The following is a 25,787-nucleotide window of genomic DNA, read 5'->3' on the forward strand; positions in this document are numbered from 1 at the left end:
GTACAAAAATTAAAAATAAATTATAATTTTTTATGAATTAAAAAAGTTGATTAAAAATTAACAATGAAAAAATTAAAAAAAAATAGAGATTTCAAATTGAAAATGAAATTAAATTGTTGTGATTTAGTAATATATTAAAAACATTGATTAATATGAAGAGAAACCATAAAGTTGATAAGATCAAATAAAATAGATGAAGAAAAAGATAAAGTATTACATTAGATGAAGAAGAAAACGATAACAAAAATAGATAAATAATAAAAAAACATTAGAATTCTTTTGTGACAAAAAAAATTGGTTTCAAATTTAAATGAGAGTAAACTAAGGATTTCAAATTGAAATTAAAATTAAAATTAAAAAAATAAAGGAAACTAAGATTTTCAAATTGAAAAAAACATTTGATTGTTATGAGTTAGTAATATATTTTAAAACAACATTGATTAATGAGGAAAATTAATGAATCAAAAAGTTGATTAGATGAAGGAAAAGAAAAGAAATATGACAATAGATGATGATGATGATAGAAAAGATTAGAGATATAACAATAGATGTATTGAATAAAAAGATAACAAAATATATGATGAAAAAAAAAAATTAAAAGAATGGGTCATTACTTCCTTCTTGCTTGAAGTGCAGGTTCTACACATATAGAAAAAATTATTTCCTTTGCTACTTCCTTCTTGCTTGAAACACAAGGTATGCAATCATAGATGATCATGGACGGATCATGGAAGTTTGGGTTGTATTAAATGTGTTGAATTGTTTCCTAGCATTCACCAATGTGACTCCTGAACAACATGAAAACAATAGTAAAAAAATGGACCTTGAATGCATTGTTATAATTGACACAATTATAATTTTCATCCTTTTGAATCTAAACAAAATGAATTTGCAAACCAAATTACAACCAAAAAGATAATTATAAAGAGAAAGTAAAAACATGAAAATGCAATAAAAGAAAGAGAAATACAAGTAACAAAGGTGAAAGATGAAGGAAGAAGAAGAGAAAATGGTGTGCAATGTTAAAAACAACATGTTGGTTTATTTTTATTTTCTTTTTTGCTTTTGTGAACCGTTTACTAGCAAAATTGTGGGTAATTTAGAATAAAAAGAAATGTGGATAGTTCCGTGAGTGGTTAAATAAATCTTGAAACATGAAAAATTCAAAAAATAAAATAATATTGGATAACTTTCGTATGGAGTGAATAGAAGAAGTGAGAGAAAAAAAATTTCAAAAAAGTGGAGAAAAAATAATAGAAATTTTTAAATTTCTACCATTGCTTTTATTTCTATTTTTTTTATTTTGTTGAAAAAAAAATATTATGAACAAAGAGATAAATTGAAAGTGAGGTATGTATAGTGGGATTGTAGAGTTCAAAGTAAAGATAATAGTAGTTAAAGGTAGTTATATATGAACGTATACAGTTCTTTTTTTTTTTTTTTCTCAATTTGTATTATTTTATTGTAGTTGGATTTGAAAGATGTAATAAATAATTTTTAGAATAATTAAGAAACACAAATTCATGGAGACCAAAAACAATTTTCAAATGAGGTATCCTTTTATTTATTATTACTATAGAAAGGATCGGATTATAATACTTTATTATCGATAATTGCGCGTTTTTCTATTTGATAGTAATTCACTTCTAGATGGATTGACATTAATATAAAATAATTTAATAACTGATTCTCATTCCCTGTACTGGCTTTGAGTCATTGACTCCAGACAACCATGTTTAATAAATCAAATTATACTAGATACATCCTGTCATAACATGTAGTTTAATTAAAAAGTTAACTGCATGCATTATTATAGTGCTTGTACTGTTGTGTGTTAGATGAGCACAGATCGAATTTGAAGAAATAATTATTTAATCCAAATAGATTATTTTTAATTCTATTATGAATTAATTTTAATATATCATTAATGTAAAAATTTATATTATTAACTAATTAGAAATGATCTTAATATAACAATATTATTTGGTACGAATACGGACGAAATCCACTTGTTAAAATATTACTGAATAAATATTAAATTAAAAACATAACATATTTGACGCAATTTAGGGTGGATTGTCTTATACTTTCTTGGTTTTAAAATAATTATTATCTTAGATTATCTAGATCAAGAAAAAATAATAAATAAATAAATAATAATAAATTTATAAAGTTAATCTTATAATATTATTAATTTTTTTTAGATTTTATAATTCATCCTTAATATATAAGGAATATAAGTAAAAAAAATAATTAATATTATTTTAAAAAATTAAAGTAATAATTATTTAAGATAATTTTTTTTTCTTAGATGATGATTATAATAGGACTAAGGAAGTATATGATTTTGTACCAAATGAATATGCACTCTTCAGCATTTTCTTTTGAATAATCTTTATGTTTATCTTTAATATAATAGAGAATGTTTTTTCTACTTCTTAATTCATAAAATTATATAAATATTAATTAAGCTAATTAGAACATTTATATCTTTTAATTTGAAATATTTATGTTTATTATAATATTTATTTTTATTATGACAAAAATAATTAAGGATGAGCCGAAAGTTTTTTTAGAGATTTTTTTTTATTTTTTACTTCATTAAATTATATAAATATAATAATTAAGGTAATTAGAATAACTATATATCTTCTAAATTTGAAATAATTAAATTAAATATTATCAATATATATGTTATAATTAAGGTAATTAAGATTATTCTAAAATAAGATAATTATATAATTTTAAATTGGCTAAAATAATTATGTTGTACTATTTGTGTATTTGAATTTAGAAAAGTTTTAAAAGATAGTATAATCACAATTTAGGTGTTTATAATCACATATGGTGCAGTATTTGAATCTGAAATAGTTATGGTGCACTATAATTTTAAATTATGGTTTGTGCCCGACTTACCATACCATGCATTATAAGTTATAATGTTCCACTGATCTCGCTCACAAATACACTAAAAAAACAATGTTTTTTTGACGGTTTTTTTCGTATGCGTGTCACTTAACAGTAATAAAGTAATAACTTTACCAATCACCAATTTTAATTTTTTGTATAATTTTTTAATTCTATTTCAACAGACTTTACAATATATTATTATTTTTTAAAAAATTTATAACTCAATAGTGTAGACCCTTTGCTACGCCAAAACACCAACGCCTAAACTCCAGCTCTCATTTAGGGTTTAAAGTTCTTCCTAGTGCCGAAACATGGTGGATTCTCAATCTCCTGTGAAATCTCACTAGGGTCTTGCAATTTTGGTTTAGGATTCATCACTCTTTTCTATTCTCAATGTGATTTACAAACTCTGATATATTTATGTGTCCAAAACGCTCATATTCTCTTTCTTGCACACCTGTAATCGTTGATCTGACACTTTTTCTTGCGGATCTGAAAGTGTTCACACAACTATCTTGTGGATCTAGTAGGGTTCATGCAACTCTATTTTGTTTCATCGTGTTCTATTGCATAGTCCCTTATCTCCGTTATGTTAAGATATGCTTTCATGGCAATATCAATAAATAGAGTTGTCATCCTTTCCTACTCTACATTATGATGTTTGGGGTCCTAATCATATTGAACATTATGGTTTTTACACTGTTCATCTTAATTAGTAATTTGCATGTTGTTGCTATTTTTTATCATAAATTATTATCATTATCATAAATGATGTTGTGGTCTTTGTATGGTTACACAAGAAATTGTACAACGGCGGAAGGAAATTTATGAGGATTGTAGAATTTGAAGTTTATACCACACTTATCAATTAGATTAGATATGGTGTAAACATATAACACACATGCTAACATTTAGCAGAAAAAGAAATACGCATTTCTATGGTAGGAATAACGGAGCAATTAAGAGACTCGGAATTCATTTTTTACTCTTTATTTTGAAATACACATTGTTTTATATAATTAAATATGTCAATTTCCAGAATATCCTATTTTGGAAAACTTGTATGTTTTAACTTTTAAATATTAATCATATAAATTGCTTTAATTGTGACATACTTGAAATTGTTGTGAGTGAATTGCTTTAATTGTTGATATTTTTATTCTAGTTTTTCTCCTTGGGAATCAGCGCCTCGCTATTGGTACCGATTTGAGAAATACAAAATCTAAATGATGAGATATCGATAATATGTTATTTCTTCATAATTCACATATTATTAAGGAGTTGCAATATCAATGACACATTTCCTCAATATCTTGTAAACCTATCACCTTTGCAAATTTTGTAAGTGCTAATTCACTCTTTTTCCAATGATATACTATGTTGCTGCTGATTGTCAAATTTTCTTGTATTAATTTTATGTTATTTTATACTTTTAGTATTTAGTAAACATGATTGAGCTCAAGAGAGAAGAGACAATTAGAGAAAAATCACAGAACTTAAAAATAGAATTGTATTAAAATGAGAAAGATCATTTTACAAGGGTACAATCGAGCTTATAAAGCTAATCAGAGTAACCAACTTCCTAACTATGTATTAAAATTAATAGTGAATACAAGCATGCTGATAATAAATAATAGGTAAATAAGAATTCACTCCCTAGATTTTATGTTCAGTCACTCTACTTTTCTTAAGCACATCTTGAATGTCATAAATTTTTACTGCTAACATCTCTTTTTTTGATTCTAACTAGTCCACTCGGCACTGGTTTGTTCAACCTTTAAGAGTCTCCACTTCCCAATTCCCAATTACACTCTTGTGTTATCTCATGTCTTTTGCATATGGAATTTTTTTTTTTGCTAATCTGTTTTAGATAATATAGTCTCCACTTCTCTATATCTCTCCCTAATTAACTAAAAAAAATCACCACTTAATCACTAACAATAGTAAAAAATTAAACTAGAATAAAAATATCAACAATTAAAGCAATTCACTCACAAATATATTAGGTATGTCATATTTTCTAGTTGTGGAAAAGGTGAAAAATAGAAACCATACCTTACCACGAGTCACGTGGTTTAAGTATCTTGGGTCAATCATACAAAACACGACAAGAAATAATTATTTATCAACCATATCTCTTCTAAGCTGAAAATTGAATCTTTAACTGCACATCTAAAAGACATAATTATTTATCAACAATACTTCTTCTAAGCTGGTTATTGCTTTCTTCGATAACCAATTACAAACACTATTACATGCACACATCAAGATTTTCAGGGCTAAATAATTATAACTATTTATACTTTGTAATAGGTTTGCAGTTCATGGCCAGAGGAATAATAAATAAGTTGTTACTAGAAATTAAGGAGCAGATTTCCTGCTATAGATGAGGTTGTCCTTTACATGGCTAGTTAATTAGCCTAAATAACAAATCGTATATCATTCAGTTTCAGGGTCTTGAACCACTAATTAATGCTACTTATTGAGTCCTAATTAACTGATTCATATGATTGCCAATGGTGTGGGGTTAAACTTTCAATCTTCCTAACACCTGATTCCAAGCAATCAAATGTGATAGCAAAGCGTGGAGCAATCAGAGCCAGTTTTTTCTCTCTTGTCCAAGTGAGTGAAAAGTAGTCACTCTTTTCGCACACTGTGAAACTCATAATTAGTAGGAAATGACATTGAGATGTCCTTCAAGATCAAAAACTAAGATGATAATTAAGTGCTCTATGCGGGCCATTTTGACATATATGGTGCAATGAAATGTGAAAGGTTTCTTTTTGGATTAACTTTATTATCCCTACATGTCATTTTAAATTAACTATTATAAAAATAAAAAATCTTATCATGCTGTCATCTCAATGTATGATTTTATATTGTGAGTTTTAAATTATTATTTATATTAGAATTTTAAATCCCTAACTATTGTCAACATTCCCATTCATAAAAATATTTGTTTACACTTTTTAGTTTTATTTTCCTACCTCTTCTTTTATTAAAGAAAGAAATAATACCCTTTTCTTCATGTTTATTATAATGACTAGTATTTGTTGAGTAAGTGATCAATAGTTGACTATAACCACTTGACAGTAACAAGCTATGACGATCAACTCTTACCGATCTCTTTTTGTTGGTAGTATAATTATTGCACTTGCCTTGTTAGTTGCTGCTCTTTCAAATGATTTGATCATACTAAGGCTGCAACTGTAAAGCTAAAAATTTAAAGTAGGTTAGAGAGCTTTTCTAAATCTTGGATTTGTTTAATGCAGTTCTAAGGATGCTTCATTATCTTTACTATTGTGATGAGATATATCATAATGTTTATATTCATTCTCAATGTCTATACTTTGTGCATAGTGCATATTAAGATTGTAATCAGATGACTGATCTTTGTTCTTTGAGTATTTTCTCTATTAATCCATAGTAAAATCAGTTCCTATTACATTAATCACTACCTAATTCATTTTAGGTACAATATTCATTCGTTAATTTGAACTTAGTTCCCATTGGAGAATGATTTAGTTGAAATTAGCTTGATAAAAAAATTCCAAATGCTCAAGAACATATGTAGAATTTCTAAAGGAACAAATAACTAAGATACTATATATTTACTTGTAGGATTAATAAAGGACTCTTGGTGGAACATTGTGTTTCTTTCTTACAAGAATTGCATTTTCATAGTTCTCTAAAGTCCTATTATTGTGTTAAATTTCATATATCATTAACACTTGACAAGATATGGTTTTTCATAGGATGAAGGAAGTGGACAAGATGGGCCAACACCAAGAGGAGGATCATCATTAGATAGTAATTTTCATGCAACTTGACATATGTTGCTTAATTCCTTTTGATATATACTGTTTTGGATGTAATTTATGTTTCAAACTTTCAATGGTTTGACTAATTTGATTTCCTTACTTGAACACATTAAGCATGCACATTGTTTGAACTTGGAGCTTGTTATTATACTGAAGTTTTATGCATCTTGAAATTATGTTTGATATTCTTAATTGCAATTCTAATTCTATCAAAGATGTAATTGACTTATTGGTGCAAAGTATAATTATAGGATGAAATGAATCATTTTGAAGATTGTGGTGTGAATAGGAATAAATAAGAAAGAAAAATTATACAACAAGATAATATTAATAATTACAAATTATGATAGTATTGAAATTTGACAGAATAGAAATTTAATACATTATCTCATTCTTTATACTTAATCAAATATGAATGGAAATAATTATTGAACTAATGGAAATGATTAAAACTAGAGAAACATTAGTATGAGTTTTTTTATAAAAAAAATATTTTTTTGGCGAAAAAATGCACTTTGTGGTGGTTTTACAACCGCAAAAAAAAAAGTGTGAAAATAAAAAAGCAAAAACGAACTTTGTGGCTGTTTTCAACCGCCACAAATTTTCTAACGAATTTACCAGCGTTCATCTAAAAACCGCCACTAATTGTTTCTGACATTGGTACTCCTGATAGTTGATCCTCACCATCAGAAATACATTTTGTGGCAGCTTTTAGTCATCAAAAAATGACTTTTTTAAGTGCCACAAATTGTCAATTGTTTTGTAGTGATGTATAATATATTCATTTTTTGGTACCTTATTCTTATCTATTATTATTTTCGTTACAATTATTTTTCATTATATTTTACTAAATTTTTATATGTATTATAATTTGTTACATTTAGATGAATCACACAATAACATATAAACCCTATAGTATTTATGACCAGTTTAATGCTATGTCCTTTGATCCTTTGTATAGTGAATGTTTTAATTCTTCATAGGATTTGTAAAAAAAACATATAAAGAGAAAGAGAGAAGTCAAATGATAAAAGTTACATACTCCATCAAAAGGTAAAAGCAAGTTGTAATGTACTGTTGTAGAAAAGCAATTTGACCTCTGATTAAGAAGATTTGAAGAGCTCCCCAAGAAAATTAAGTAGAGTACTTTGTCCAAATAATTGACAAGTTGGTGACAAACATTTAATTTAAAGTTGTATTTAATGCCCCAACAAACTCCTTCGCCAACACACGAAAGAACGTTGTTTAGATACAACAATTACTTTCTCAACAAGTATATACATACTTGAAGTTTTGAAGTGCTGAAGTTACGAACCTGGAAGAGCATTCATTCTCAAGTATTCAAACTCTTGTAATGGTTTTTCTAAGTGTTTGAAAAACTCTCAAAGCACCTTGTAAATCCTAAAAGTTAGACCGTGAACTTCGTTTCTATACATGTATGTAAGACGATAACATAGTCGGTATAGACATGAACCTTAAACAAATATGTAGATTTGTAAGAGCCAGAAGTTGCTTTGTATCAAAGAATACTACTTGGGTTAAATTGAGAGTAACTTGTAAAAAGAAAACTTGTATATTTAATTGTGAAAGATAGTGTAACTTGGTGGATTTCCAAGAACTCAATGTAGTCTCGATGATTGAGATGAACTAATATAAGGGTCAGTTTGTTTAAACTTATTTGTTAAAAAAAAAACGCTTATTTTAATAAAAATTCTTATATATGTTTTTTATACTTAACAAATATCCAATTTTTGCATTTTCTCCCTAATAAATTTTTGTTTTATCATGAGTCACCAATTAAACAACAATTGTTTTTTGTCCTTGACACTTATTTTTAGCCTTTGATAAATTAGAAAATTTTGTGTTTGCTTCATGATAAATATTTCGCATATGTTATTAATCCAGACTAAAACAAAATTTGCTAATTTATTAGGAAACAAACACAAAATATTCTAATTTATCAGGGACTAAAATAAAATATCAAGGATAAAAAATAAAAGTGTTATTTTATTAAGGACTCAACGCAAAACAAAAATTTATTAGGGAACAAACACAAAAATTGGGTGTTTATTAGAGATAAAAACATATTTAAATCTAATAAAAATAAGCAACTTTGTTGTTTTAGTGTGCTTGTTTAATATGTTTCTCCTTTTAAAAATATAGTTTTCTGCGTATTTTGAGAAGCAAATCCTATTTGCTTATTAGATAAGCATTTTTTTTTAAAAAATACTTATTTTAAAATTATTTATTTTTAGTTTAAACAAACTAGCCATGTATCTTTGTGTTTCTTTCTTACATTTACCTATTTATATCTAACACTGGATTGTGAAGTTAAAACAAAAATCATTTTACAAATTTTTTTGATAAAACAATAAAGTGTTGAAAATATTGTCTACTCTATTTTCTCAAGTTTCTCTATAAAATCTGCTTCCACAAACGATAAAGTATTATACGAAAAAAGTTTGCAACATGTTTTGAAATTACAATTCAATTCTATTTCTTGTAATTTTTATCTTTACAGCTACCATCACTATCATAAGCATAGATGGTGCCATAATTGGATGATGGGGGAGTAACTATGAAAAATTAGGCTAAATTGAAATCTTGGTTTCCTTAATTTTCCAAATCCATAATTTTGGTTCCCCTAGTTTTTAATTATTAACATTTTGTTCCCGTAGTTTTACAAATTAATGATTTTAGTTCATTTGTTAAATTATTAACTAATAATTATGATTAATAGAGTTATTAATTTAATTATAAATTAAAATTTTAATAATTAATGATTTTTAATTGATTTTGGTAAAAAAAATTAAAATATAATTATATGATGCATTCAATTCATCAAGACTTCTAAAAGAACATCCTTGAAAATGTAAGTCACCTAATTGCATTATTGAAGTTTTCAAATGAAGTTCATTTTATGTAATTTCTTATAATTAATGTGAAATTCTCAAACTTTATTGCAATGTGACAATTGATTTATAAGATTTACACATTTTCTCTTGACATTTATTCGAGTTGACAAGTGAGTCTACTTCATATCCAAGACTTTTATACTATATACAAACATTTAGGCTTTCATGTTGATGCATCTATGTCACTAAGTGTATCATTCTTATTTTTTTTTAATGAAGTTTTAGATGTGGCCATTTCTTTATCATTACCTTGTTGTAACTTAGATTTACCCTAATGGATAAGATATATGACATACTTATCCTTTTTAGAGATAAATTTGATTCTCCAAAATTTTTAAAATTTGAGTTCTAGTGACAAAATATATTTTACCATCAAACTTTTATTATTTTACAATTTTAGTGCCCAAGTTCTTTTATTTTATTTTATTTTTTGAATTTTACCACTTAATTTTTCAATTTTCTGCATTTTATCGATGTTGACGTGTCACTAAAACAAGTTACCAATTTTTGCAAAACAACATCATTTTATTATCAACATGATGGTAAAATATGCAATAATTAAAAACTTAAATGATAAAATTCACAATAAACTTGAATGGTAAAATTCATAAAATAATAAAAATTTGATAATAAAATGTGCAATTAAGCATATGAAAAATTGAGACTTTAAATTTTTATTCTTTTTAGAAAAAGGAAATATTTTGTTTAGATATCGAATTTGATATAAGAATTGAAAATAAGGTGTTAGAATCTTATGAAGATTAATTTCATGAATAAAATGTGTTGGAAGTTTTTATTGGTGGAGTACAATCAAATGACTAAAAACCTCTAGAAAATAAAATATGAGCTGAGTCAACTCTTAAATCATGAAGAATAAAACTAGGAGCAAAATCGAAAACATGGTACACAGTATCAACATCTAGAGCATATATTTAGCTAAGCCATCTACCTCTTGATTGGCTTCTCGAAAAATGTGGTTCCATGAAATATTCACTACTAGAAAAATATATTTTCACGTCGTCATATCTACATCGGTTATAAAAAATCGATGTAGTAAATCATACGATGACATTTTTGAAAATAAATCAAACTTTTTTAACCCAGCTACTACGGTTTTGTAAAACCGCCTTCGATATTAACGTTACGAAGGCGGTTTTATAAAGACCGTCCTTGTTAGTCTACTTACCTACTACGATTTTTAAAAAAATCGCCTTTGATTGAATCTTTAATTATTTTATTTATTTTGGTTTTATTTATTTGCAAATGCAGCCAGCAGCAACCCTAACGTCCCTACCAAGGCCTCCATCGTCTCCATCGCGCCAGAGAGAGAGAGAGAGAGAGAGAGAGGTGGTGATGTCTTCTCCTCTTCACTGTTGCCCGCCACAACGATACCGAACACCACCCCAGTCTCCTTCTTGCATGTGATCAAAAACGCAAAAATTGCGGTGAAGAACGACATCGTTGCGCTGATGGCCTGGTTGAAGGAGACAGGGAGGTAGCGGTCTTGAGCGGTTGCCGTGACAACATCAGCATCTGCATCTGCGCGTGCAATTGGAATCGATAATGATTCCCCAGTTAAGAGTATATTATACACTGCACTCTCCCTTTCCAACATTCTTCACTTCAATGTGTAGATCGTGGTGGGCGAGGACGAGCCCGAGGACAGAATCATCAACCCCTTTAAGAAGGAGGTCCTCAAAGCCGGTGTGCTTCAGGAGTGCAAACGCAGAAGGTTCTCTGAGAACAAAGACGACAAGATCAAGAGGAAGGCCCGCAAAGCTTCTAGAAGGAACCAAAAGAGGTTGCTTTACTTTCCTTTCCCTATAAAAATAAAAAACAAATTTATATTTTTTTTATTGACAAATTAGTTTGATATTTCTGTTTCTGTGGGAAGAGGGTTCGGACCTACGATATTTTTTTCTTCCTTTCTTTTTCAATGATGCAGCCAAGTTTATATTTCCCATATTTATTTAGTTTTATTTAATTTTTCTGATTGATGTCATGTCAAGAAGCCACAATCAAGAGCTTGGGGACAGAATAAACACGATTCTGAAAAGAAGAAAAAGGATGTTGCTGATGATGATATTGATGATTGGGAACTTCCACATGTAGGTATTCCATATACTTGAAGTTTTGTTTTAGGCTAGCTTGTTGTTGAGCTTTATATTATGCAACATCATTTTTTGTATTGAGTATTGTTTTGGGCATCTCTTGTTCTCATTGCAAGCATTCTTATATCCATAAATTACTTTGCTTATAAAAAAATTTCAATTTTATTTGGCTTCCTGACTGACAACCTATTGTATCTAGTTGGTTAAAATTAGTCTATTCAATTTTATTTGGCTTCCTGAATCTTCTTGTTATAGAATAAGTGGTTGATCTGAGTCATGTTTGCAGAGATATGTCTTCAATTGTTTTATGATGCATATCAATTTCTTCTTTGCATCTTAAGCATTTTGCTTCTTTGAATTAATTTTCTACCCCTTTGACAGATGAAAAGTATTTTAAGGTAAACCAACAAACCTGGAATTTGTTATGTGTATTGGACACTTCATTATATGCTCTAGAGAAAATTTGCCCCACTGCCTAGAAAGTAGTTTGGAAGGAGATAGTGTTTATTTAATTTATCAATTTTATATGTAGGGTATTGCTGATACAATGGGATGTTTGCAAAGGGAGGGTCGTTTGCTTCAGGGAGAGCATAATCTTTTAGGCGAAGCATTTCTTGTTATGTCTTTCTTCTGCTGGGTAAGGATCAAACAAAAGAGATAATTCTGTTAATTTTTGTTTAATACTCTGTTGATATTTGTAAGTAACCTTTTCTTGTTATTGCTATAAAGGGTGTCACAGATGGATCTAAGATTGACATGAATAAAGAAGGATACGCTGAACCCAATGAATCAGATATTCGAAATTGGTTTAAAGGCATCAGAGACAGTGGGTAAGTGTGCATATCTTATTTCTATTTTTCATTTATAATTTATTATCTGCTGTCCAAATATGATTGGTCTTCCCCTTCAATATTGTTTTTGCACCAAATCTCTAGAAAAGACAAAATAAAGTTCCTTGTAAAAAGATAATTCTGTATCTATGACATCTTTATTGTTCTTTATGCACATTTCAATTTTTTTACTAAATCCTTTTGGCTGGAAAAGCTTCTACACCCATTTTTTACTAAATTATGTTTCTAAGACAGCTTGTTCATTCCACTTTGATTCCTTTGGTTAAAAATTGTCCTTTGGATATGTGGGAGATTTGGCTGGAAAAGCTTCTACACCCATTTTTTGTCCATGCTCAGCAAGCACTTAGCTGTTCATGGTCTAGTCTTCTACAAGATGGTAGAGCAAAGGTTCCGGATGCTCATGGCATTCTTAGTGGATCAGACTTGAAAGTGGAAGTGATGGAGGAAACAATTCCAGGATAATATTTGGCTGATTCGGTACTAGGTGATATTGCAACAAAATTAACGCTTAATATTTGAAGGAGCTTTATAAAAATCCATGTTATTCATAATTCACATGCTTCACTGCTTAATGTTTGCTTCAGCAGATTATTCTAAGGATTTTGTAATGAAATTATTATGCAATGCTCTAGAGTTTACCACTAGATATTAGTTTTTTTTTCTATTTTTAAGTTCAACACTAAAAAAAATCAATTTTAAAATTTGTAAAATGTTATACTAGTTATGTGTACAATTTGAATTATTTATAGAAGATTTAATAATCTATTAATTTCTATGCTGAACTTCTGAGCGGGTAATTCTTTTTTTTTTTTTTTAATCTTTGCCTCGCAGATGCCTTTCAGCCTGTTTGGCTTATTTATCCCAATGTCAACATGTGTTTGGGAAAAGGAAATAAAAGGAGTTCTGATGTAAAAGTAACTTCTAAGTAACAAAAAAATGCTCGACAAAATACCTCCTAGCATGCAATACTCTTTGATGTAAGTATAAGTGCACAATTCTTTTTGTCTCTTTTTAAGGTTTATTTTCTCCAAATGAGTTTGCCCACCCTTTAATGTTTTTATATTCTTTATAACTGCCCTTTAATGTACAAATAAGCCAAAACATGTGTGTCTCATGAATTTTGAATATGCATCTAAATGTTAAATTTAGACAGGGGATACATCTAAACATGTGTGTTGTGTGATTCAGTTGCACATACTACAGATGCATCTAAACCTTTCGCTCTCGGCAAATTTGAAAGAGGTTGATGTCACTTGTCTCAACCTATGCTTTCTTAATTTAAGGTATGGTTGACTCTCCAATAAATGTTTGTTGGTTTGTATCCATCTCATATCTGTTATGATAATGTCTTAAATTCTCTGTTCAGCAATTGTTTCTCTTTGGAAATTTTGAAGTTTGAGTGTCTAAAATTGACCAGTCTAAAATTGACCAGTCTTACCTGATAGTTTTAATCTATTGATGCATTTGTAAATTTTGAATATTTTGACGCTTCAATGTTGTCTGGTCTTGTTATTTTAGATATGTTATAATATATTAAGAATATGTAGGAAAACTCTAGTTTGACAAGAGTTTTTTAGTGTTATGTCAGATTTTTTTTTTATAAAAAAATTGATTTTTCAATGTCACGTAAGTTTTTAGTGGAATTGATAGATGAAAAAATGGTTAGGGATAACAATTTTACTTAGGATACTTGCAAACAATATTTGAAACAGGTCAGTAGAATAAACATCAAACCAATGAGGATGAGCTAGGAGCATATTAACTTATCATGTCATAAAAAAATCACCCGTAATTTATTTTAATAAGCCATATTTAAAAAAATATAATTTGATTGGACAGCCATCTATTGAATTGATAACATTAATTTATTTGACAAAAAATTTAAAAATATAATTTATTAAAAAATTATACATGATTATTTGTCAATTTTTTTATGACATAACAAGTTAATAAATTATCAATATTATTACTACATTAATTAATATTGTTACTTAAAAGTATGAACTAAAATAAAAAACTTTAAATACTTCACGTAAAAAAAATTATATTTTACTTTAAGAAAAGGTTTTTTTAAGCCTATGGATTATAATTCGTTTTCTCTGGATGCTATAATTTGTTTTCTACTTTTTTGGTGGTTATTTTGCTATGCAATTGTTATTTTTCTATGCAGTTATTTCCAAAATTAATGTTTTTCACATTTAATAACTATTTTTCACTTAATTCTATTCTGTTAATACATCATACAAAAATGTGTTTCCAAAATTAATGTTTTTCACATTTAATAACTATTTTCACTTAATTCTATTATGTTAATATATCATAAAAAAATATGTTTCCTTTTATATATCCGTTAAACTTTTTTATTTTATTTCTAATTTTTGTTTTACCTTCTTTGATCTTACATTTCTTCTCAGAAGCAAAACTACCAAAAGTATAGACTTATTTAAAAGCTAAAAATGCAATCATGTTTTTTTGAGTCAAAGTGCATATGTTCTATATAATGACTTATAAATAGGATATCTGTTATTTTAATTTTTTTTTTTAATTTTTTTATATATGTTACAATTAATTCAATACTTTTTGCAAAAATAAAAAAGTATAAGACTAAAATAAAATAAAAATCCAAATGAATTTTGAAATCATTGGATCAAATGATTATTTTCTCTTATCAAATGTGCAAGTATTCCTACTGTAACGTGAAATTATAATAATTATTATTATTATATATCAAATAAAAATCAATTAAATAATATTAATTTAATTATTTATTTATATATGAGAAGGCACCTTCTGCTGCTTGTTGTGGCAACGGTGCTTGTGCTATTAGTCTCTTCATTTGCTTCACCTCTCAGCGATGAAGGTGTGTGTGCACGTACTCTCACCTTTGAGACACCCGTTTTTGCTCATTTTGTTTCCTTTGCTTTCCCCAAAGAGAAAAACAAGAGTTTCTCTTGCATTCGTGCATGTGGGTGTCTGTGAGGATCACGTTTGGTTATGCTGGAGGGTTAAAATTCCAAGCTTGGTTGTTTTCATGAGTTTTCCCAGAGAAATGGAATGAGTAGTGGAGTGAGTGAGCCCAATTATTTTGAGTCCTTTTTTAATGAGTTTTAATGAGTAGGCTTTAATGAGTTTTAACTCTAATTTTCAGCAAGCATAAATGGGTAGTAATAGTATCATACATCATACTCTATGTTTACTAAAGGGCATTTGAATTGAAAATTGTTTCAATTCAAATTCATCCAAGCTGATTGATTACTAGACCTTGTTGTTAAAGCTTCAACTAACTAAATAGTAACTTGTCATCTTTGATCTTTTAGTCGAAAATAGGAGCATGAAAAATGAAATGAACTTTATTAGGAGATGTATTTTCATCTTCATCAGCTACATTTTTTTTATGCTGCTGTTATTTAAATCTTTAATTTGCAATTGCAACACTTCCTTCCTGCAGTTAGTGGAAGTTCAAGGATGCTGCAGAACAGTTCCTTTGTTTCTGGCATGAGTACAGGAATGGGTTGTTATATGGCTGGTACCTATGCAGACTGTTTCAGCTTAATGAATTGTTCCTTACAGAGCCTCAAAAGGCTAGGATTTATCATTACTATGTACCTGTCTTTCTCTGGTGTGAACAGCAGATTACTGAGCATCAGTCGAAGTTTAAAGATGGAGAAGATATACCTCCTTTAGTGGTATGCTACATACTTGTCACTCTCTCTGCCATAGTGTTATTTATTTTTATTTTTATTTGAAAAAACTAGGTAACTAGCTGCTCCATAATTCATGTAAATAATTCAATAATATTATTTCCTACTCCTTAATTAGACATATATACACCAATTTATCTTCAATCAACTGTAAAAGACACTTGCACAACTAACAATTTACTCGTATTTAATCACTGGATTTAGTTAGAAGATATTTATGACTAATTGTAAATAACTTTCAAGATCTCAAAGGGGCAGAAGATCAAAGCCAAGACATCCTCTCGTATATAAAGAGTGTCTCTGAAATCCAATGATAGGATATTTATGTACTTTCTAGTTTCTAAGTACATCATTCATCCATTTCTTTTGTTGTTTCACAGGATGTCTCTTCCAAAGCAATCATCAATAGAGCTGAATTGAGTTCTAATTATAGGACATCCAGTGGCTCTGATATGACATTGTCAAGTTCTGATGACAGGTTAGATTTTTAAATAGCTGTGAAACCTTCCATTGGAGTTCTTAAATTGAATATTTCATGGCTTATAGAGTACAAGATGTTGCTGAGTTACTTGACATGATGGTTGAGGATATTCCTTTTTCTGGAATTTGTTAGTGTATAATTTAGTTTTTTTATTTTAAAAAATTCTAGCAGTTATAATGCAACAATAATATCATAGTATTTCATAACTCTTGTACCAAAAAACAAAACTACTACGACCAATTTTTAATGTCCACAAATTATTATGTCTATTTAAAACACATGCTAAGAAAATCGTTATTTTATTGATGTTTTTGTATCTAACTCCGTCCTTGGCCATCTCCGTATTGCAGTTCCTAAGAGGTTCAGGCTTGCAAAGGACACAACATTTGGGGAGTCAGTCATCAATTTCCTTATGGATGGTAAGGACATATTTATTAGGAAAAAAATCTCTTAATTAGCCTTTAGCTAAATTCTGAATTTCGAGATTTTAGTTTGCAAGTGACACGTAAATTAATTTCAAAGTTCCTCATGCTTTTGTACTCTGCTCGAATCAGGTTAGCTTCTTCAGACAATTCTCTGGATCTGTTAAAGAAAGTTAAATAATAAAAGTTTCCTTTTAATTTTTTCACTGATATATTAAGCGAAAGTCTGGTTATTGATTGTGATGAATAGAGTAGAAGGAGGATAATATAAGTTCTTTTATAAATATTGTTTGAATTTGGAAGTTTTTCCCCCTTGAATTAAAGCACCATGTTACTCCCTAAATTTTTATGTCAAGAAAAAAATTGGCCAAATTAAACCTTGAGCATACTGAAATATAAACTTGATTTGGGGTTTTTATCAAAAAGTTCAAGTTCTAAAAGATTCTAAAAGACATGTTAAGATAAGATTCTAAAAGAATGTTCTATAGAGAGATCTATTGTAGAAGATAATCCTAAAGTAACTTATAAAATATTTTAGAATGAGTAAGTAAGTTTGTATTTATAAGGAAAATTAAAGAATTATTTGTAGCCATTGGATTAAGTGATAGTTGGCAAAATTCTAACCATTTGTTTAGGAAAAATTATTACTATAAATAAGGATGATATATTAGAGTTTATATAAAGTCAAAATCAAGCCAAAAATCAAAAAGTGATCATTTGTAAAGTAATCTCTTCCTTCAAAACTTTCTAATCTCTTTCATTCCAACGTAACGATATTTTGGATTGCCAATCAATCCTCTTTCATATAATGAAATGAGAATGTTCCAATTAAAGAAAATAGTATTAAAAAGAGATAAATTAAACCTTCATATTGTAGGGACCTCTTAAGTCTAAGTCACATGCTAACCTAATTAATAAGACCAAGCACGATACATAAGTATCACTTTTTAAACACTTAATCAAATACTCATAATTTTTTTATTATTATTATATCACATCATAATATCTATAATATATTTTATTCTTGTTTATCTATTACAATGTGTATAATGACTCATTGGATGTTGGATGCCCATCCATACTTTTCCAATAAGACCCTCTTCCTCACATTCCTAGCATTTAGCAAGCCATCCCCATAAATAAAAAAGCCACACTAAGCTCATTGTTCCATCTGTTCCCTTTCTTTCTTTTTCATGTTAGCAAGTACTCACGGAAACACAGACACCATAGCAATGTCTGGCTCCAGAAAGAAGCTTCTTCTGAACACCGTGTTCGTGAAACTAGGCTGCGGCACCTGCAGAAGACCAAACCTGTGTCGCATATTCCACCCAAAGCCAAAACCCAAGAATCTTAACAACACTTACCGAAAGCACAAACATTCTTCTTCTTCTTCTTCTTCTTCCTCTTATTCAGGCCAATGGGGTGGTGAGGACAAGTGTGACAGCACCAGCACCACCCCCACCCCCACCCCCACCAACACCACATTCTCAAATCCTATCGCTGCCTCCTCTCGATTTTCAAGGTACACGGATTTCAATTTGCGTCTTCTCGCGTGCTTTGAGTTTCATCTTTTGATTCTTTTTATTAAGGCATCATGAGTTTCATCTTTGGAAAGAGGAAAACTCCCGCAGGTTCTTTTGTTTCCTCCTATAATTCAACTATTTCATTACATTCATTCAGAAAAATAAAATAAAAAATTCTAATTTTTTCGTGTTTTTTCTTTTGATTCTGTTGCTTAAATTTTACTTATGTCATTAAAGTTTGCATCTAATATTTTAACATTTTCTTCGGCATAATATCAAGTTTGCTCAAGTTACTCGTCAATTTTATTCATGTGTGAGTACAATGTATTTTTGACAGCATGAAAAGTAACACGTTGAGGAGTTGTGTTGTAATTTTTGTATCTGTCACAATCAGAATTTTACTAAGCTATTTTCTATATGGCATATTGCCCATTTTATGCAAATGATGAACACCTTTACATAGCCTTCATTGTGTACACTTTTAGGTTGACATGATGGTATTCAATGTAATGTTCATATACTGATGCACTCTTTGTTGATATCATTGTACGTGATTGTAATAAAGCTGTGGCTTTCAGAACTTTTGCGGGAAAATAAGAGAATGCTGGACAAATCAGTTAGAGAAATAGAATGAGAGAGACAAGATTTGCAGTCACAAGAGAAGAAACTGATTTTGGAGATAAAGAAAAGTGCCAAACAAGGCCAGATGGTATGGTGATCGTGTTTTGAACTTTTGCTACTATTTGTTGCCTTGTTTGCTTTAGCTTTTGGTTAGAGCTTAGCTGTTCTTTATTGCATATCTATAATACCCTCCTCTGCCCCCTAAGGTGGAGGTGAATTTGAGTTTTCAATGGTGATGAATGACCACTACAAGGGGAACTCTTTTTTAAATTACAAAGTCCAAAAGTCACCTAACAAGTAAGTATATAATGTAATGTTTCTTTTAGGTGGATGAATATCAATGGTTAGTCTGTCATGTTAATTTGATTTGGCACTGCTTATCTGGAGAGGTAAGAACCAAGTAAAAGCATCATGTAATGTGGGCAGTTGGACAACAGAAATGGATAGTCAGCCATCCGGTTCTGCTGCAGATGTTGTAGATGTTAATGAGTCTGGAAGTAGCAAGTTAGGTGGATCCGAGCCTGAGGGTGTTGTTCTCTACTTGCAGGATCGATTAAAGTGGCTCGATCAGCAGGTCATCATAAAGGTTGTATAATTTTCAAAAGCCTATCCTTTCATGATTTACTGCGATCACTATCTACATCCTCTTTTCGTCTATCCTTCCTTTCAAGTTTTCTGTTCTAAGTGCTGCTCCCTCATGATAGATTACTTGTTAACTTTTTCATTTTTTTTTACCATCAAGGACAACCTGGAGTGTTTTGCTAATTGAGAATGACTTTAAAAGAAAAAATTATATTGGTCTTAAAAATGAGAATGACTGTACACCCCGGTTTATCTTATTTCTTTGGGATCTGGAAATGAGATGAAAATAAAATTTATCATCAAGGCTGAAAACCAATTTGATGCTTTAATGTTTCTCTTGTTTAAAGGTTGGTCTGCATTATAATTGAAGTATTCATGGGAAAAAATATGTTTATACTTTTCTTCTTTCTATTATGATTTCGTTTTTAAATTCTTCCATTCTACTATCATTTCTATTAGCTATGTAGATGTCAAGATTAAATGGGTTTTGTAATCACATTCTTTTGCACTTTCAAGGCTTTCCACTCCTACAGGGACAGGTTTTAGTCTTACACGTAGTTTGTGATTTTTCTATTATTGGCTCAAATATGTGTATTTTTACATTTAGTAAACCACAATCATGCACTTTAACATCACATCAATATTTGAAGGGGAAATTATTAATTTCGCAAAAATAATAAAAAAATTCATTATTCTACATCGATTGAGTGATAAACGATGTAGAAAACCTTCAAATTCTACATCGGTTGACTTATAACCGATGTAGAAACCTTGCCATTCCTCCCCATTCTACATCGGTTCAGTAATAAACGATGTAGAAATCCTTCAAATTCTACATCGATTGACTTATAATCGATGTAGAAACCTTGCCATTATTACTCATTCTACATCGGTTGACTGATAACCGATGTAGAAACCCTACCATTCAACATCGGTTTTAGCCTTAAAACTGATGTAGAAAGCTCACATTTTACATCGGTTGAGCTACACAATTGATGTAGAAAGATCGCCCTTCAAAGACGGTCCTCCAACCGATGTCGGTATTCAACGACACTATGTTACCACCACGCGTCGTAACCGATGTAGAAAGGTTATTAGAACCGATGTAGAAGACATTTTTTTTAGTAGTGATTCCCTGAATTTGCATACCCTTGATGAATATCTCTGACCAGATTATAACAAGGACGGAATCTACTACAACTTCCTTCCAACAATTTGATAGCATTTAATGAGTCTGAATCAACACGAATCCTTCTAAAACCACGAGACCAAGCCAACTTTATGCCCAAAAGAATGGCCCAAAGTTCTGCATAAATGACAGCACAAGACCCATTTTTGGCATGAAAATTACAAATAAAAGCCCCATGATGATCTCGAATAGCCCCACCATAAGCAGCTTGGTTCCCTAATTGAATGACCACAACATCACAATTAAGGGCAACCTGGTCATGCTTAGGAGATTTCCAGCAAATACCATCAATGTTGGAGGCACCCGAATTAGAAGAAGAGAGAGATTTAAACATGAGACCATTATCTTTGTATGCTTGAGCCAAATTACAAGGTCGCTGAATAACTTCCATAATAGACCATACCTCACTGTTAAAAATAGCCTTATGCCTCCTCTACCAAATTCCCTTCAGGAGCACACCAAAGAGAACATTCCACCTTACTCCATGAACCATATGAGTTGCTAAAAGATTATCCTCTAGCCATTGTCTATAATTCTCACAAATATAGAACTCACCTCCAGATGAGCAAGGCTAGCCACAAAGTTTTCCATCTCATCCACTGAATACCAACAACAACCCTCTGCAAATTATCCACCCCAAGAACCCAGGAATCCCACTAAAATTTTATTCTAGCACCACTCTCCATGTTAAATTCTTACAAAACGTCTCCCAAGTAGCACATAACCCTCTTCAAAAATTACTGTTAGGTCTCTTTGTGTTGACTATAGGAATTCCACTAGATCCATATCCATATTTTCTTCGAATAATGGTTGACCAAAGGAGGGTTTTGGTCACACAAAACCCAATTAGCAAGAAGCATGAAGGCCATGTTAACATGTCTAGATTTCCTCAAACCCAAACCACCTTTAAACTTTGGGGAACAAATTTTGTCCCATGCCACAAGATGAACCTTCTCACCTTCTCTTCCATCCCCCCATATAAAGTTCCTACATGCTTTATCAATTTCATCACACACCCTTTTTGGAAGAAAAGTCATTTGCATGACATAGGAGGGAAGTTCCTACAAAACAGACTTGGCCAAGGTAACTCTACCAGCAAATGAGAGAGTTTTAGCTTTCCAAGCACTGAGGTGTTGATGGACCTTATCCATAATAAACTGAAAAGTGTCTTGGGAAGGCCTTTGGTGAAATATAGGAAACCCAAGGTATTTACCAAGATCTTTCTTCCAATGGATCTTCATGCCATCACTAAGTTGTTGCTTTTGAGTAATCCCGATATTCTTGGAAAAGAACATATGAGATTTCTCCAAACTAATCTTTTGCCCTAAGCTCTTGCGAAAATATTTAAAATATTCTAAATTATATGAACCTGATCTATTGAGGCCTTAGTAAATGAAATAATATCATTTGCGAAAGCCATATGGGATATAAGAGATCCATGCCTACTTAAATGAATAGGCCTCCATTCGTTTTGCTTCAAAACAACAACAATTAAATGGAAAAGCCTCTAAATACACAACACAAAAAGATATGGCGAAAGAGGATCTCCCTGATGGATGCCTCTTGAAGAAGCAAATTCCTCCAAAGCTTCTCCATTCTGGAGAACCTTCATAGTAGCCGAGGAAATGAAATGCTAGATCAAATCTATTGTTTCTTTAGGCATCCCAATGTCCTGAAGAGTATCTCGAATAAATTCCTACTTAAGCCTATCATAGGATTTTTCCAAGTCAATCTTGATGGTCATCCACCCTTCTGAGCCTTTCATGGATCTCATTGAATAAAAAATCTCTTGAGCTACCACAATATTATCTCTAGTGTGACAAGAAGGAACAAAGCTACCACTAGCTTACTCACAATGGACCTAATCCTTTGGGCAATGAGTTTGGTAATAACCTTATAGGTTACATTACACATACTAATAGGCCGAAAGTCTTTTATGAAGACCACTTCCTCCTTCTTTGGGATGAACGTAATAAAAGTCTTGTTCACTTCCTTTATAGTCTGATGATTATGGAAAACTCCTTTGAAAAAGTGGCAAAAGTCTCCTCCAACAATATCCCAATACTTCTGAAAGAAAATTGAGTAGTAGTCATCTGAACCTAGAGCCTTAAGATTCCTTATATATCTAATAGTTTAGAAAATCTCTTTAGATGAAGGCATCTTCTAAAGCTCATTCAAATCATGATCATCAAGCCTTGGAAAAGCATGAGTAACACCAAAATGATAATAAACAATGTCATCACTGTAAAGATCTTTGTAGTAAGTAGTTACCGTTCCTTCCAATTGCTTAGGACCATTAACCCAATTTTCTCGAGCTAACACCATTTCATATTCTTTCCAAATCTTTTTATACTCCAAAACAAGAGAATAATTTAAAGTTGAACCTCTTTTTCAATAAATGGCATCAAGCTTCTTCTTCAACTCAGACTTCCTTCTCCAAAGACACCCAAAAACCTCTTTATTCCATCTTTTAACCTTATCAATAAACCTTACAATATTTTGGGACTAAGAAGCAGCCTAATGCCCATGCTCTTATTTTCTCCTTATCAAACCTTGAAAACCATCATGGAAGGTCCATGTTGCCTCAAAGTGGAAAGGCCTCCTGTGGTTGTTTTTATTAGCCAGATTATCTAACCTCAAGAGAAGAGGACGATGATTAGACTTCATCCACCACATAATCCTATTCAACCATTCCTCCAAGTCATCATATCTCCTTGATATCCCATATCAAAAAAATTCCCCTAGAGAAGGAAATCTCAAAATAAGTGCATAACATGGTGGCCATGAAAATTACAACTCCCTATACTCTCCGTAGTTGACAGAGTACTGTTGAAGTCACCAATAACATCCCATTTTCTAGTTAAACCATTACTAATGTAAAACAAATCATCCCACAGAGTTTGCATTCCCACAACCTTTAGAGCTCCATAAACCATAGTTAGGAACCAAGCTTGGTTATCACGCCATCTCACTCTCATATGAACTAACTGACAAGAGTGTCTAATAACCTCCACCTTTCAATCACACAGATCCTAAAGACACCAAATTCCTCTAAAGTGACCACTAGGCTCCTCAATAAAAAAGCCTTGAAGACCCATCTTACGAATGATGTTCTTAGCTCTTTCTCCACTCGTGTGAGTTTCCACATAAATCACAAAAGAAGAGTGATATCATTTCAACATATCTTTCATCAATACTCCAAACTTTCTCAGTGCCATTCCTCGACAATTCCAACTAAGAACATTCATAAGGAACCAATAGTGATGTTTGGCACCTTAATGCCACTTTCTTCATTAGAATCAATGTTCTGTAGCATTACTTCATCATGTCCACCTGATATATGGTCCATGGAATTCAAAGGAACCATCGCATTCTCCTCCATCTCCTTCTTTGAGTCACAAAAGCTACAACTTCTTCATCAATATGGACCTTGACAATCGGTAACTTATCACCACTAATGCCATTCAATGGAACATTCATCTTTAAGAGCTGTAAAGTATCGTTTGTGTGATTCTTGCCCCCCCTCCCCCCTGCCCACAAAGTTGTATCCTTAGCACTAACTTGAGCAACAATCTAAGCTCCAACCTTTTCTTTATACTTTAATTTTTGAGGCCATGTTCTTTTTCCTAATTGTTTTCCCTCATTTACTAACTTCACTAGCTCGAGCTCCTTGGGAATTCTTGTATCCATTCGTAATATGAATTTCAACTTGTTTAGGAACATCATCCTTAAAGATCGTATCTTTTACACCCTCATTATTTTCATGGACTAGTCCTAAAGAATTTGAATTCTATTTGTGACCCATAAAGGGCTTCCCACTTCGCATGTTCCCTCCTCCTGAACCAATCACGTTACTCACACTTCCTCCATCACTTCCATCTTTTTCCTTCCCAACATTGACACCAGTAATGGATCCCTGCTTTTTATTCTCTAACTCAATCTCTATATTATTAGTAGGATCTTGTAATGTGATATCATTACTAGAAATAGTCATAAATTGATTCCTTGTACCTTCTTCCTTCCTATAATTAATATCTTTATTTGCATACTTTCTGTTATTATTCTTCTTGATTTCAACCTTGCCAACTTCCTTTTTTTTAACGACAACAATAACTTTTTTCTCCCTATAATCGTTGTGCAATCATCTAACCATAGTGGTTTTCACAATCATTAATGCTATTATTAACCTATTATGGAATTATAGCTTTTGACGTTGTAGGGATGACATCATCCGTAACAATAATTTGCTTCTTTGATGTACCTCCAACAACCTTCCCTTCTTCCACCAGTTGTTTCACCCCCGGACTTGATTCAGGCACCACTATTCACTCCTACACTGCTCTTTCTTGGGCCCCACCTAGCCACACTGAAAACAAATAGAATGGAGTCTTGGAATTTTAAGGGATCCTTATAAAATACCAATAACGACTAAGAACACATTATGTTAGATTATCAAGAAGAGTTTTAGAAATACATGGATCCATAATGATTGATCAAACAAACGTAGCGGAATCTGGAGAACAATCACGAACAATTGGTTTAATGACTTTCCTCAACAAAATCTCCTTATTCCTTATGGGACCTTCATTTTCTCTTCAAATGGGAAGAAGAGAAACTATTTCTTGATCTGGTGTATTGGGGACCATAACCGTGTCTCAAG

General features: G+C 30.8%; 1 long non-coding RNA gene across 2 annotated transcripts; it reads left to right on the forward strand.

Annotated features, from left to right (window-relative positions):
* Positions 1-10,918: 10,918 nt before the first annotated feature.
* On the forward strand, positions 10,919-20,267 carry LOC114412370. Of its 2 annotated transcripts, none has more exons than XR_003666698.1 (11): positions 10,919-11,447; positions 11,656-11,754; positions 12,290-12,394; positions 12,487-12,587; positions 13,440-13,585; positions 13,797-13,891; positions 16,057-16,294; positions 16,690-16,787; positions 17,141-17,209; positions 19,314-19,444; positions 19,683-20,267. It is a non-coding gene; the product is annotated as an uncharacterized LOC114412370 (long non-coding RNA). The 2 variants fall into 2 exon arrangements; XR_003666697.1 differs by having other exon boundaries at positions 11,659-11,754.
* The last annotated feature ends 5,520 nt before the right edge of the window (positions 20,268-25,787 follow it).

Source organism: Glycine soja, chromosome 5 (assembly GCF_004193775.1).
Source record: "Glycine soja cultivar W05 chromosome 5, ASM419377v2, whole genome shotgun sequence".
Lineage (NCBI taxonomy): Eukaryota > Viridiplantae > Streptophyta > Magnoliopsida > Fabales > Fabaceae > Glycine > Glycine soja.